This window comes from Phascolarctos cinereus, unplaced genomic scaffold (assembly GCF_003287225.1).
Source record: "Phascolarctos cinereus isolate Bilbo 61053 unplaced genomic scaffold, phaCin_HiC Scaffold_7;HRSCAF=346, whole genome shotgun sequence".
In the NCBI taxonomy this organism is placed as follows: domain Eukaryota; kingdom Metazoa; phylum Chordata; class Mammalia; order Diprotodontia; family Phascolarctidae; genus Phascolarctos; species Phascolarctos cinereus.
In genome coordinates this window covers 119,656,058-119,669,587 of record NW_027556180.1, presented here as the reverse complement: position 1 = coordinate 119,669,587, position 13,530 = coordinate 119,656,058, and the positions used below count along the sequence as shown (strand labels likewise).

Genomic DNA, 13,530 nt, shown 5'->3' with positions numbered 1-13,530 from the left:
TTTTTTATCATAACATTTAATTGTGTATTAAAAATGCATTGCCATTGACAGAAACAAAGTGAACTCTGGGGAATAAACACACCAAGCTGTTCCGGTTTTCTGAAATGGAATGGAATTTATGATTTGAAAATTATTTTGCATCTTAGAGACTTCGGAAATTGCTTGCCTTTGTTGGACAATTGAATAGTTCTTAGGGATTCAATGTCAATCTTTTCCTGCACAAAAGCAGTCATCTGGTCTGAAGCAGAAGACATTACAAAATGCTAATTAAAAATAACCAGGAGAGTATCCATCGACTGTAACTTATTGGCTAAATGAATAAATGATTGAATATCCTTGCAGCCACACATCCGGGGTAAGTATCTTGGCCGATCTTAAGAGCCACCTGGGCTGAAAGGGGTGGGGGGTGAAGTAGGAGACGCTGCCCTGGGGCAAATAAATGACACGAAGAAATACTTTGACCAATCCATTAGAATATGCCATGTTCTATTGAAGCAATCTTAGTGAGGGAAAACACCAAAACCAAAACCTGAATATGGCTGGGATAAATAGCAATCTCTTGGATGTTTTACTTTTGCAGAATCACAATTTTAGTGTTGGAAGGAACCTTAGTGGGTATTTAGTCTGACTTATGATGGAAAAATTATTTCCAACACAAGATATCCAATGAGTAATTATCTAGTCTGTGCTTAAAGATTTCCAGAGAAGGGAAACCCACAGCCTCTCGAGGTTGCTTATTCCACTTCTGATTGTCAGGAATATTTTCTTAACATCAAGCTAAAATTTGTCTGTGAGTAATTAGTCCTGATAAGAAAGTACCAAGATATCAAGAAACATTTTCTTATACCTTCTAACCTCATACACTCCTTTACTATGTATATTTTCAACATGTAACTTACATTATATATCGTTCTTGCTTAGGTGTTGCTTTGAGATGCTCTTTAGTTGTTTCTTATATAGATGTCTTGTCTCAGTGTTCACAAGAATTAGAATCCTATCTTCTATTTTTCTGGTATTTCCTCAAGACACCTAATAAAAAGTAGATATACATATTAAGTGAAACACACACACACACACACACACACACGCATATATCCAAAATTATTATTACTATTGTATTATTCCTGGTGTAGTAGATAGAGGACCTGCCTCAGAGTTGGACAACTAGGGATTAAATTTTACCAGCAGTGTGACCCTGATTAATCATTTAATATCTTCTGATCACTCTAGACAAACACTCTAATAATACTGTAAATTTCAGAATAGTCATCTATTTATAACAGTAAAGAATATTTCCTTAATGAGAATTCCCCATAACAATGAAATCACAGTTCTGCAGGAACACCAACAAGGACAACAGCACTGCAAATGTGAAGCAACATCTTTGGAGGAAAGGCACAACTTCCACTACTGAACCCTAGTAGGATGGCTATGGAAGATTCCTCCCTTCACTTATTCTCTCACCAGCCACCATGTTTGAAGTAAAGCTTGGGTGTTTCTTCACAGAAAATTTATACTAAGGGAATTTGAATGTATCCTGTCATACTGATGACTGTCACAGTATAGTGCAGTGACACATTGGTATAGCCTCTATTAATTGGCAAAAGGCTCAGGGTGAAAGCAAAATTGGAGGAGTTGCGTAAATGTCATTGAGTTTAGATGTCCCCTTGGTATCTGGGAGACTAACAGTGTGATTTTTCCAGGCTTGTACAAGGACCACAGAAAATTGGTTTCTATTTAGGTGAGTGTGGAGTTGAGATTTCCCCCCTCATTTCAATCCATGATTGCCATTCAATGAAAGCTTATGCAGGCTAGCTTGCCCATGCAGAGGAAAAGTGAATTCTATTAAGTTAAACAAGGGAAGTGGTGTGATATTTTAATGGAGAGAGAGCTGGTCTCAAAGTGGACTGCCTATGTGACTCCAGGCAAGTCACATAACTTCTCAGTGGTCTAGGCTAGTCTGAGATTATAAAGTGAAGAGAAAATTCCAACTTGCATTGGCAGAAGGAGGTCCATTTTCCAATGAAATCACTGGTCCAATCCCTACTTCTATCCATAAGTTAAACAAGTCTTTACTTTTTATTTGCTATTATAAGAAACAATAAAGTGCATCTAGGTGTCAAAGTACTCATTTTCATTGGTAAAAACTTTTATGTGGGCCTTGAAATAAACTTTCTAAATTCCTTCATTTAGAAAACAGATGTATACCTGATTGTCTGCTATATTTTGTGAGAATATTTTATGCTTTATCAGAACTAAAGAGAGGAATTGTGTAGCGAGTCTTAAAAATAGGATCATACATCTAGAACTAGACGTTCTTGTCAGAACAGCTATCATTCCTTTCATTCCATAAATAAAGAAAGTGGGGCTCAGCCAAATTGGTGTGATTTGGCCAGGGTCATAGAAGTAGTGTTAGAGGTGAGATTTGAATTCAGGTCTTTTGACTCCAGAGCTCACTGTATCATGTTGTTGTTGTTGTTGTTCAATTGTTTCAGTAGCGTCTAACTCTTCATGACCCCATCTAGGGTTTTCTTGGCAAAGATGCTGGAGTGGTTTACCATTGCCTTTTGCAGCTCATTTTACAAATGAGAAAGCTGAAGCAAACAGGGTTAAGTGACTTACCTGAGGTCACACAGCTATCAAGTGTCTGAGGCTAGATTTTAACTTAGGTCTTCCTGACTTCAGGCCCAGCACTCTATCCGTTGCACCACCTAGATGCCCAAAGATGGTCCAAAGAACCATAAATAGCTAGTCAGAGTTGGGGGTGCTAAGAGCCTTCTACTTGGTACCTCCCTGATTACCCAGTGCTGTTACATCTTTGTAACTTCAGTGAATTTCTTTTTCCAGAAGAAAAAGCAATTGACTTTCCCAGTCAATGATGGATCTCCATCACAGAACATCCATTTTTCCCTTTAGGCCATGTGACATTTGCTAGGCACTTAAAAATCCCACTGTACTGCACATTTCTTTTCTGTTTGATCTGTAAATGGAGGAAAGAGTGTATGCCTTCCGAGAGGAAAAACAATAGGCATTCTTCCCCTTTTAAGATATCATCATGGGGAAGTGGCTGGTTGTCATTTGTTTTCAAAAGTCCTTATCCTTCTAAGTAATGACTTCTCTTTATTTAGGGACTTATTTACCATGCTGGCTACACAGCTTTCTCCTTCATGGGCCCCCGGGGCCACTTGAATTGCTCATGATTAGAAGTGATGAGCTTTAGTTAACCAAGAATCCCAGAGGTGATAGGATTTTGTTAAGTGCTGTGATCAAACCCTGGCTTTCTCATTCTCTTCTTATTCTATATTCAGTGTCAGGCTCTTGCTGCAAATCTTTGTTACTTTATGATTGGATAGTTTTCTCTGGAGACCTAGGCTTCCATGGAAAGAATTAAATGTGCATTAGCTAGTCTGACCCTTTAGGGTATATTTACCCTAAGACTATTGGTTCTTGGATAAAGTCTGTATGAGTCAAAGCAGGAATTAAGATTTCACATATAGACCTCATTCTCTTAGGGCAATGTTAATCATTAAAACTTTCCTCAAGGGCTAGGTTGGTCGGTCAATCTAGATTCCACTTATGATTCCACCAGCTTCTGTGCTTGTGGGCCATGAAAGCCATCCTACATTTTACAGGTCTGGTTTGTAGATATTAAACAAGGTTTTTTTTTTTCTTAATCCAGGTGACTTATTTCTTAACACTTACTAACTGTAATTATGTGAAAATCAAAAGCATAAGACTTCAGTTCAAATCTCACCTCTACTAGTTGTGTGGCCACGGGCCAATTGTTTAACCTCTTCATGACTCAGTTGCCTCATCTGTAAAATGAAGGGTTTGGACTAGATGGTTTCTTTCTTCTAAATCTACAAACCATTTAGCTAGACCTTCATATGTTGGGCCAAGCACAGGGTGGCTGTTCTGGGGACTCCTCTGTACTTGTGTAGATTATATGTCTGTTGTAAAACATTTGAGTGTGAGGGAAGGGCCGGTGCTAATTTTGACTCTCTACTACCGACATACACAGTTGGGATTATAGCCATCACTGTAGTACACCAGGAAATAGATCATAACCCAGTGGAATTAGTCAGGGTGGTGTATAGCAGATAGTCCATCGGCAGGCCAGTCCAGTTGACTAAGGAGCCTTGAGTTGTAGTTCACTGTACAAACTTTCCTTAATCTGTTTTATATGTGCTCTGGCTAAAATCCATAGTGTAGCTCATGTTAAACACTGCATTGACCAAACAGATTGACCAGACAGGATTATAGAAGCATACACCCCTAGGTCTATTTCTCAGAAAGGAACCTTAGAGTTTTGATTTCCAGAGAAGTGAAATGATTTCACTACGGTCATACAAAATTCACATTTATCTAGTGCCATAAGATTTACAAAGCACTTTCCTTACAGCAACCTATAAGAGAGGGACTAGAAGAATTGTTATCCCATTTTATATATGAGGAGACTGAGGGTAAACTAGTTTAAGTGACTTATCCATAGTCATAAATAACTGGCATTTATACAGTACTTTAAGGTTTGCAAAGTGCTTTTCAAACATTATCTCATTTGAGCCTTATAATACCCCTGCCTGCTGTAGCTCAGAACTCAGAACTCAAGCTATCCACCAGGCTCTGTCTCCTCCAGCAGCAGAGATTACAGTACCTCCATGTCTGGCTCCCTATTTAATTTCAGGTTTTTCTAGGCACTAACAATCTGTTTTCTTTTTTTGTGGTATCAAACGTAAAGAATTGGTCCTGAATTGAATGTCTAATGTTCTCTTTCCCATCTGAAGAAGTTGAAAAATGTGGGAAGAAAAGCCATATTGAAAAAAAGCAGACTATAATACTTACCATCTTGCTGCTTTTCATTGTGCAGGTTTTTTGGACCACTTACTACAGAACATTTCCCCATAGAACTATTAGAGTTGAAATGTGGATTCAGATTCTAGTGAAGAAGTGCAACTGTTAGGACTGAGCATTCTAAGCAACAAAAGAATAGAATAAAAATTGAGACATTACTTTTATCAACCAGAATAAGAATTGAATGCTACTATTAATATAGCTAGGATATGTAAACTACATTAGTTGTGCTCTAAAATCTTACTTCCCATAAAGCAACTAAGGATGCAACGACGTGAGTGTATTGCAAAGCTGGAAACCTCACAAAATGTTTATTTTTCTTTCTTTTTCTACAACATCTTCTCCTTTTTGCATTCCATTACCCTGGCAGCTCTGATGGCAATGTGCATGTTCCTCTGTGTGATCTCTCAGTGCCTGCAAGGGAGTTCTTCTCCCTAGGGAAAGGGGAGTAAACTTAGCTGGCAAATCAGATATGTGACTCTTAGACTGAATCTGGGACATGGATCATCTTCACTTTCGATGACATCTGTGTTCAGGCTCTTGAGCAGCATAAGCACGGACTTATACAAATACAAAGGGGAAAATACACATGTACAACCCAAATCAGAATGGGAAATAACCAAGAATCCCAAATGTCCATGATCATTCTACAATGCACTTCTTGAAAGCCTCACCTGATTACAAATCATTCAGGGTTTGAACAATTTGCCCCCTTGTCCTATCTCTGTTTGTTTTATTTTATTTTTGCCAAACCTCAGTCCAAATTGAAAAAGGGCAGACTATTCATTCTGTATTTCCTCTGCATTTACTCATGTGCTACTGGATGGAGCTAATGTTATCCACTTCCAACACAGCCCTCATTGAAACAAGGAAGTGCTTCTATTCCTCTTTACCTGATTCCCTGTCTCACTCCCCACAGAAACCATTCCCAGTCTTTTCCCCCTCAATCTTCCCATCTGTGTTATTGTTCAGTTGTTTCAGACATCTCCACCTCTTCATGACCCCATGTAGGGTTCTTTTGGCAAAGATACTGGAGTGGTTTGCCATTTCCTCCTCCAGCTCATTTACAGATGAGGAACTAAGGAAAACTAAGAAAACATGAAATGACTCAGGAAGATGACTCTTTCTGACTCCGGGCCTGATACTTTACCCATTGTGCCAACTAACAGCCCTTTCTTTTGTCTCTCCCCCAATACCGGTCTCCTCAGCTAGGGACTTTGCTTTTTACTTTCTTGAGAAAATTGAGGCCATTGGAACTGACGTCTCTTTTCTCTTTCTTTTCATCTCAAAACTACTTGTTGTCATTCCTCGCTGCCTTCTTCTTTCCTTGCGTCTCTGATTAATATGTGACCCATCCCCTTCCCAAGGCCAATCCTTCTACATGAGTGCTTGATCCCATCCCTTCCCACCTTCCCCAGCAAGTTGCAAGTACAATCATCCTTCAATCTTCATACTCTCCCTAACCAGCTCATTTGTTCCCCACTGCCTTCAAACATGCCTAAATCCCCAGATATTAAGGGAAAAAAAACCCCAAAAAACCTTGAGTCAATCTTGCCATCCCCTCAGCAATCATCCTCTCTCTTTTTTCTAATTTTTTTCAGCCAAATTCCTTAAAAAAAGTTGTCTACATTTGTTGCTTCCATTTCCATGCCTCTATCACTCCTTAATCCTTTCCAATTTGGCTTCTGATCTCATTACTCAATTGAAACTGCTCTTTCTAAAGCTACCAATTCTCTTTTAACTGGTTCTTCTCCTACCTGTCTGACTGTTTATTCTCAGTTTTATTTGTTGCCTCATCCATGTCATGTCTTCTAACTGTGAGTGTTCCCTCAAGGTTCTGTGCTAGGCGTTCACTTCTCTGTTCACACACTCTCTCGGTAACCTTGTTGTTTCCCATGGGTTTAACTATCATCTTTATGCAGATGAATCAGAGATCGACATATATAGCCCCAGTTTCAAACCTGAGCTTCAGTTCTGCCTTGCCAAATATCTATTGGACAATTCAAACTGGATGTCCTGGAGAAACCTCAAATCCAACATGTCTAAAACTGAACTCATTATCTTCTCACACTCCCAACCTTCCCCTCTTCCAAATTTCCCTATTTCTGTCAAAAGCACCATCATGCTCCCAGTATTCCAGGTTCAAAAACTTGGAATTAATGCCTTTAGTCCACATGTCCAGTGGTTGCCAGATCTTGCCATTTCGGCTTCTCTTCCAACCGACTGCTTCTCTCCACTCACAGTTACCACCTTAGTTCAGGCCTTCATCACCTCTTGCCCGTGCTATTGCAACAGCCTCATGACTAATCTGCCTGCCTCCTCTTTCCCTAGTCCAGTTTATTCTCCACACTGCTGTCAAAATGATTTTCCTTACAATTAAGAGATCATTAGCAACTTTGGAGAGAGCATTTTCAGGAGAATGATAAAGTCAGAAACCAGATTGTAAGGGGCTAAGAAGAGATCATACTTCTATGTGTAATTGTTCTCTTCCTCGTTAGAGTGGGTAGAGATTATTTCATTCTTCCTATATGCATCTTCAGGGCCTATCTCAGTACTTAGCATGTAATATGCATTTAATAAATGTTTATTAATTGATTGAAACAGGTATCTATTAAGCATTAATTAATGTGCCAGGCATTATGTTAGGTAATGGTGGAGTACAAATTAAAAAAAAAAATTAAGCAAAGCCAGTTCTCAGGGAGCTAATATTCCACCTCAACTTTAACCAGTTGTCTTTACAAGCCTTTCTTTATGTGTTGGAGTATGCCCATGGTGCTCTTTAATGCTTTCTTTGCCTAACTATACTCACTGATCCAACTCCAGAGAGGCTATTTCCAATAGTAAGCCCCACTTTCACTCTTTTCCTTCAAAAAGGCATTTCTCTGTGCTAACAATATAACTATGATTAGATATTTTTAAAATCTCGATTTTTATGAGAAATATTTGTGGAAATCCCTCTAGGTCCAACTATAGAGCTATGAAAATTGACATATAACTACTATGACTAATTTTTCTCTCTTCTATTATGAATGATAGTCTATTATATCAATAAACATAGTCTCTGCATTTGGACTTTTGATCAAAATGTTCTGTCTAGTAGGCTGATTACGTTATATGCAAATATTTGCAGAGAGTTTAAAATAATTACAGGAGACCATGATAGATCTCTGTTTCTGTAGCTACATTTCAAAGCTGAAATAAACCTTCATGCCAATACATTTTTTGACCATGTCCTGCAGTGATCAAAGACAGATACCAATGCACTCCTCTAGCTAAATGAAATGGCAGATTAGAACTTCATTAATAATGGACAAATGCAGGTCTCTGACATACTTAGAAGTGGTTGAGGCAGAGGGAAACAGGGCAGGACTCATCTATATCTATATCTGCACTTACAGTTATAGATATATTCCCCATCATCTAGTAGCAAATGCCCTCTGAATGGGTGGTTATGTGGTAATATTGCCAACATACTAGGGAAATGGGACTATAATGCATGTACAGAAATTATATATACAAGACATTTATTCAGAGAGAAATCATAGTGGGTGGGTAGTTGGTGGAGCAATGGATAGAGTACTGGGCTTGGAATCAGAGAGTCATTTTCTTTAATCAAATATGGCCTCAGACAGTTACTAGCTGTGTGACCCTTGGCAAGTCACTTAACCATATTTGCCTCAGTTTCCTTATCTGTCAAAAAAAAAAAGAGCAAAGGAGGAAATGGCAAACTACTTCAGTATCTTTGCTAAAATAAAAACAAAAAACCAAAACCAAAACCTAAATGGGGTCACAAAGAGTTGGACCTGACTGAAGATGACCCAACAACAACAAAAATCATAATTGACTGGGTCCTGTGATGATAGGGCAAGGGTGCAGGAATATAATTGCCTCAAAAGTTCCTGCTGAGCCTCTTCAGATCTTTAATTTGGTAAATAGCTATTGCTCATGTAGATACTTGAGGATGGTTTGGACCAGTTTGGTGTGCTGCTGAAAGTCCCAGGAACAGATCAGTATATAATTATCTAAATACTACCCTTTGCTAATCCAGTTAAGTCTTGAAACATTGAATTTGTGAGCATCTGAAAAACCGTTGGAACCCCATTCAACCAAAATATCATAGCCTAGTAAACATGAAGGTCACAAAACATGTCTAGAAAGTTATGTTTCTTTCATTCTTTCAGGTCTGAACTAGGCTGTTTGTGACTCAGAAACCCAGTCTTTTGAATTTTGTCACTCTTGCAAAGTGACTTAGATCACTTTGCAATCAAATCAAATATATAAGAGATACTAGTCTATTTAAAATACAAACTCATTGGTGACAAACCAAAACAAAAGAGGCTTCCAGAAGATTATGAACAGTATCATATATTAAGGGCTCTTCCTTTTTAATGCGTAACACCAAGGCTCCTACAGAAGAGGAAGAAAATTAGATTAACCTCTTTTCTGTGTTCTTTCCCAGGAATTCTCTCAGAAATATTGCCTTTGACTTCATCAATGATCAGCCAACTAAGGCAAGGGGTCCCGGGACCATTTTTTTTTAGGCTTTATTTAGGCTCTTCTTTTGGTCCAGCTGATCTCATAGAAGCTTACCTTCCTGGGTCACTGGTATGAACTGATTGAGAAGCCCATTCGTTCTTACAACTATCATTGAAAGAACATAGAAATTCTGAGTTACTTATTTTTTCAGCCAACAAAGTCTGGAGAAGTCCCTGATTTTGCTGGACTGCCTTGGGAAATTCTCTCTCACTAGAAGTCATCAAGGAAAGGCTGGATGATTATTTGCTGGATATTTTAGAGGGGAGCCTTTTGCTATCTTCCACTCCTTGAAATAACTTGTGAAGCAGTTTCTCACTAACAATGCTTTCAAGATGTCTGGCTTTCAACGAGTTTTCTTAAACTGTCATTTTTTAAATTATTGAAATTAATTATTTAATTATTCAAATTTCATTTGAATTTTAAAGGTAGGGGGAGAAAATTGAATGACACAATCCTAGAAAACAGAAATTAAATTTTCTTAAAATAGTATCTCAAAATCTTCCTTTTAATATTCTGGGCCTATCTCAGCTCTAAATCTATGCTCCTACCTTTGACCTTCAAATTCTGCTGGGATGGTTTTCCTCATTTGGATCTCACATGATGCTTTTATGGGAACTTGTTTGAACTTCTCTGGCTTTCTCCTTTTTTACACATGATACTGTTCATAATCTTCTGGAAGCCTCTTTTGTTTTGGTTTGTCACCAACTAATTTGTATTTTAAATAGATGCTTCCTTTTACTATCATATCTCTCTACTTGGTGAAGAAGAAATCAAGTGTTTGTTGACTAGGTAGTTTCTAGGCTTCTTCAGTCTTTTCATTACAGATGCTATTTATATTGATTAAACTTTTTCAAGAAATGGTGATTATTAAGATGAAAATTTTTACTTTTTAAATTTAAATTTTTTTTTTTGCTATTGATGGCTTACTTGAACCTGCCAGGTTGAAGATATTTCCATTGTTCATAATGTCTCTTCATCTTTATTCTTTCTTTAAAATTGCATATTGATTTTGACCCTTGTTCTATATAGTTCAGGGTCTGACTACACAGAAACAGCTATTTCCAATATGATTCTACATCATAAACCAGTAATTTCTTTTTTTAATTAATTTTTAGTCAATTTCATTTTTAGTGATGTTGTTTCATGTTCACCATGTCTAGGGCCTTTTGGCTTGTTTCTGTGTAGCACATGCTCTGGACTTACTCCCCCAATTCTATTTAGACTATTAGTTCAGGTTTTCAGAGGGCAACCACCTATATTCTTTCCTCAGAATTCAGGGGTAGGCCTAGGAGTGTTTTTTCTTTAAATTTATATTTATTTATTTTTTAATTTATGGAATCAAACAAGCATTTCCATACATAGTATAATATAAAAAAAATCACACATGAAACTGCAAATCTGTTATATACAACCTGCTATTCCTTTTAAATATATGATAAACTTATCATATAAGTTTCTTTTTTTTTCTTTTTCTTCTTTTTTCTTCCTTCCTTCACCCTGCCCTAGGGATGGCTATTGTTAGACATGAATGTATGTTATATGTACATGCATATGTACATTTATGTATGTGTATATATATATATGTATATAAAATCTATATAAAATCATTCTATACATAGGAGTGTGTTTTTAATGTTCACTAGGGGCTCAAGCCCCATGGTAATCAGTTGATTTCAATTAGTTAGTCAGACACTAATTATTAGAAATGGAAATTTACTGAGGTGATATAATTGGTACCAAAAAAATCTCTCTAAACTATGACCACACTCTCCCACTTATGGAGTTTAGTGGGAAATGAACTCAAGCTTAAAGAGAACATGGTGCAATAAAGAACTCATAAATTCTGGTTGCTGGAAGTTCTTTTGTCCCTTTCTTGGGGGTGGTCCTTAGACCATGTCCCTTGGGAATGTTGTAGCTTTTCTGCTATGTTCCTTGAATCTGCCTTTCCTCACTGTGTCCCATCTGTTTTTGGCTTCTGATGTAGATACTAGCTACTGCTTATGATGAAGAAAAGTCTAAATACTCCAACTCCTTTGAAATTCCCATGATGTTCCTCTGGCCAGGGTAGAATGGGCAAACAGAAGGGGGAAGGAGACTGATGCTATGGCTGATGATGGGTTTCTTCTTCTTCTTCCCCCTTTCTTCCACCCCTCAAGCAATTTCTTCTCAGAAACTTAGCTGGAAGGCTTCCGTATGGTTTACCACTTGCTTGAATCCTTCTGTTCTAAACTGACTCACCATTTTATTGAATAACCCACAGGGGATGACTGAATTTCCTCAATCAATCCAATCACACTTCTGTGTAACATGACTCCAGTTTATCCAATGGCTTTTAAAGGCATCAAATTTGATCATCAACTTTTTATACTTAAGCTAAAGTCTTTGACCAATTAATACAATCTGTCAACTGGTGAAAATATCAGGGCATGACATCTCATCACCTACTTAAATTCAGGTGAGGTAACTGATGGACTGACTCAATGAATCCCAACCTGATATCTGGAAGAAAGCATTTATGAAAAGTAGACATGAACCTTCTGAATAGTCTACAGTCTTGAAAAAGTTACTTGTTGTCTGATATAGACTGTAATTTTAAAATATCTTTTTGGACCAGCTGCCTCAATTATTAAAGCAAAATATATTTTGGAAAGCACAGTTAAGTTAACATGGTCCTATATTGGTCCAATGATTACCTTTTTGAAATGACCTCTGAAATATCATCTAGTTTTGAGCTCAAGAATTCTAAGTCTATCACATGGTCTGGAGATCACATGGTACTGGATAACTACTCTTTTTGTTAATCTTACCTTTGGCCAAAAGCGATAAAATGTGACCTGTTTACCGAACAACAACAACAAAAGAAACAAATCCAAAACCTAGGGTAAATGTCTGTTGGCTGTATAGAAATGTTTGGTTTGATTTATTTAAAAGCAAATTGGAGTGTGTCCTTAAAGCTTTTGTTTGTAGCCTTAAATTAATTGCAGTTAAGGTCTAATGTTGTTGTATTCCAAACACTTGAGCTTTCTGAATTTTGTTTGCATTACTTAGCTTCTACTGAAGCAAAAACAAATGCTACATGGCTTTAAGATGAATTGCATGGCCTTGTGTGTGTTCACCAGTGAGCTTGTGGAATGGTTGCTTATTAGCTTCGAGAGATTAAGTGGCAGTTTAAAAAAATACTTTTTCTATCCATCTCAAGTCATCCCTTTAGAAGATAAAAACACTGTACTTGTAACACTTGAACTGGAGGTTTTTTAAGCAGATGATTATATGTGTGACAGCGTGACCTTCTTCAGCAAAAGAAGTCTGGGAACTCTAATATAATTAAAATGTAAGAGAAAACTAGAGTATCTAAGGCAATTCCTCTTCTGTATTAGGTTAAAGATCAACGCAAATGATACATCTATAAGCATCATAGAACAGTCAAGCTCAGGTTTCTTTACCTGAAGACAGAGAAGGCAAACCATTAAAATTTTTCAGTTTGATTTGTCTTTATAACTTATATGGTCTTTTCTCCTTAGACTCAAGAGCTTTCTGGAAGAAAAAAAAGGGAAATTATCTTTAGTTGCTTGCTTTTTTATAACCATTGTTTCCAATCTTTATAATAACACTAATTATTAAGAATATTTTATTTATTTAAAAACTAGAACCCCAAAGTTTCCATTAGTGGAAACCAGGCATCTCTTAAGAACTAAAAAATAATAATTTTGAGTTCCTCTTTTTTTCTCCCTCATTTTTTTCCTGCTAAATGTTTTTTAATTGGCCTATTTTTAAAAAAAGAAAATATGCAACAGGTATACTAGCCACCACTACCACCACCACCATCACCATCACTCCACTAGATTGTGTCCTTACTCCACTCCTGGCAGTTGCTGGCTTCTCTTCACTATGCTTCTGGCTTTTTTGGCAACAGGAAGCCAGGAATTTGGGATTTGTTTTTGGTTTTGTTTTTCGATTTGTTCTAACTATGTAAATGAAACAGTATCTGCATATATAAACTGCTAATGAATATGACATGGAGAATCCGGAAGCTATTATTTTTTCTGCAGTGATTTATCTACTGTATTTATTCTTCCCTGGGCCAACAGGTTAATCCCTAGAAAAAGAGTGGTCTTAGGGTGTTGCTTCATATTTACAAACATC

At 37.2% G+C, this 13,530-nt stretch overlaps 1 long non-coding RNA gene across 1 annotated transcript in view; it reads left to right on the top strand.

Moving 5' to 3' along the window:
* Positions 1-13,530, top strand: part of LOC110212486 (uncharacterized) — a 523,454-nt gene that overhangs the window by 265,031 nt on the left and 244,893 nt on the right. The gene's annotated exons all lie outside the window — the stretch shown is intronic.